Raw genomic sequence first — 3,596 nt, forward strand, 5'->3', positions numbered from 1 at the left:
TCCAATCTTGTAAAACTTACATTAACATGGTATCTATACCAACTTAAGTACACCTTATATTGGCTAAAAAGGCAAGTTCAGAAATCATTTCATGACTTCAGTAAAATTGGTCTCTATCATTTTCAGAAAGAAATGTGTGAGATCTTTGAAAGCTCTTTCATCTATTTTAATCACCTTACATATTTTTGATATTATTTTTTCCATTTTATAATATTATTTGATTCTACCATTCATGATTGAAGTAAGAGGAATTTGACTGTTATTGTCTTGTGTGCCTCAAAAGTTGCAAAATTCAAAACATAGTGATTACAATAGCACAACAATAGTGTAAACTATTCATATAGAGCATTATATTTCAGATGGCAAAGATGTGACTGTTTCTTACCTTTTACAATATGCAGATACTTTATGTTACAAAGTTTCCACCTGTGATATGTTTATTGTCCTTGACCTCATTTTCATGGTTCAGTGAGACAATTCAAAAGAAAACAACAAATGCCTAATTAATCACATAACAATAAAGAAAAAACAGGTATGATAGACAACAACTAACGACAACCACTCTCCTGACTTAAAACAGGTATGATAGACAACAACTAACGACAACCACTCTCCTGACTTAAAACAGGTATGATAGACAACAACTAACGACAACCACTCTCCTGACTTAAAACAGGTATGATAGACAACAACCAATGACAACCACTCTCCTGACTTAAAACAGGTATGATAGACAACTAATGACAACCACTCTCCTGACTTAAAACAGATATGATAGACAACAACTAACGACAACCACTCTCCTGACTTAAAACAGGTATGATAGACAACAACTAACGACAACCACTCTCCTGACTTAAAACAGATATGATAGACAACAACCAATGACAACCACTCTCCTGACTTAAAACAGATATGATAGACAACAACTAACGACAACCACTCTCCTGACTTAAAACAGGTATGATAGACAACAACTAACGACAACCACTCTCCTGACTTAAAACAGGTATGATAGACAACAACTAACGACAACCACTCTCCTGACTTAAAACAGATATGATAGACAACAACCAACGACAACCACTCTCCTGACTTAAAACAGATATGATAGACAACAACCAATGACAACCACTCTCCTGACTTAAAACAGATATGATAGACAACAACCAATGACAACCACTCTCCTGACTTAAAACATGTATGATAGACAACAACCAACGACAACCACTCTCCTGACTTAAAACAGATATGATAGACAACAACCAACGACAACCACTCTCCTGACTTAAAACAGATATGATAGACAACAACCAACGACAACCACTCTCCTGACTTAAAACAGATATGATAGACAACAACCAATGACAACCACTCTCCTGACTTAAAACAGGTATGATAGACAACAACCAATGACAACCACTCTCCTGACTTAAAACAGGTATGATAGACAACAACTAACGACAACCACTCTCCTGACTTAAAACAGATATGATAGACAACAACCAATGACAACCACTCTCCTGACTTAAAACAGATATGATAGACAACAACCAATGACAACCACTCTCCTGACTTAAAACAGGTATGATAGACAACAACCAACGACAACCACTCTCCTGACTTAAAACAGATATGATAGACAACAACTAACGACAACCACTCTCCTGACTTAAAACAGATATGATAGACAACAACTAACGACAACCACTCTCCTGACTTAAAACAGGTATGATAGACAACAACTAACGACAACCACTCTCCTGACTTAAAACAGGTATGATAGACAACAACTAACGACAACCACTCTCCTGACTTAAAACAGATATGATAGACAACAACTAACGACAACCACTCTCCTGACTTAAAACAGGTATGATAGACAACAACTAACGACAACCACTCTCCTGACTTAAAACAGATATGATAGACAACAACTAACGACAACCACTCTCCTGACTTAAAACAGATATGATAGACAACAACTAATGACAACCACTCTCCTGACTTAAAACAGATATGATAGACAACAACTAATGACAACCACTCTCCTGACTTAAAACAGATATGATAGACAACAACTAACGACAACCACTCTCCTGACTTAAAACAGGTATGATAGACAACAACCAATGACAACCACTCTCCTGACTTAAAACAGGTATGATAGACAACAACCAATGACAACCACTCTCCTGACTTAAAACAGGTATGATAGACAACAACCAATGACAACCACTCTCCTGACTTAAAACAGATATGATAGACAACAACCAATGACAACCACTCTCCTGACTTAAAACAGGTATGATAGACAACTAATGACAACCACTCTCCTGACTTAAAACAGATATGATAGACAACAACCAATGACAACCACTCTCCTGACTTAAAACAGATATGATAGACAACAACTAACGACAACCACTCTCCTGACTTAAAACAGGTATGATAGACAACAACCAACGACAACCACTCTCCTGACTTAAAACAGATATGATAGACAACAACTAATGACAACCACTCTCCTGACTTAAAACAGGTATGATAGACAACAACTAACGACAACCACTCTCCTGACTTAAAACAGGTATGATAGACAACAACCAACGACAACCACTCTCCTGACTTAAAACAGGTATGATAGACAACAACCAATGACAACCACTCTCCTGACTTAAAACAGGTATGATAGACAACAACCAATGACAACCACTCTCCTGACTTAAAACAGGTATGATAGACAACAACTAATGACAACCACTCTCCTGACTTAAAACAGATATGATAGACAACAACCAATGACAACCACTCTCCTGACTTAAAACAGGTATGATAGACAACTAATGACAACCACTCTCCTGACTTAAAACAGATATGATAGACAACAACTAACGACAACCACTCTCCTGACTTAAAACAGATATGATAGACAACAACTAATGACAACCACTCTCCTGACTTAAAACAGATATGATAGACAACAACTAACGACAACCACTCTCCTGACTTAAAACAGATATGATAGACAACAACTAACGACAACCACTCTCCTGACTTAAAACAGATATGATAGACAACAACCAATGACAACCACTCTCCTGACTTAAAACAGATATGATAGACAACAACCAATGACAACCACTCTCCTGACTTAAGGTAACACGATACCGAATGACGTTACGCCATGAGTTATCGTTCCTGACGTTATCGAATAACGTTCATGAATACATATAAGCCAGTACAGCGAGTTTTGTGTGACATTTTTAACGGTAACTTTCCCTAGATGCAGAGTGCCGAGAGTTTTGATGCAATACGTAGCGGTTATTTGACATAGATTGTTTTATCGTTTTCCGGCAATCATTCTGCTCATTATTAATCTTTAAAAAGTATTACCTTACTTTTTAATATTCTGTTTCTTTGATATTAAAACATGTGCACGCTTTATCTAAATATGTTATTATGCATAACAAACACAGTTTTATCACTTTATTTTTATTCGTGGTATAGATATAGGAAGATGTGGTGTGAGTGCCAATGAGACAACTCTCCATCCAAATAACAATTTATAAAAATAAATCTTGGTTTATTTTTGC

This window comes from Mytilus galloprovincialis, chromosome 6, assembly GCF_965363235.1.
Source record: "Mytilus galloprovincialis chromosome 6, xbMytGall1.hap1.1, whole genome shotgun sequence".
Classification (NCBI taxonomy): domain Eukaryota; kingdom Metazoa; phylum Mollusca; class Bivalvia; order Mytilida; family Mytilidae; genus Mytilus; species Mytilus galloprovincialis.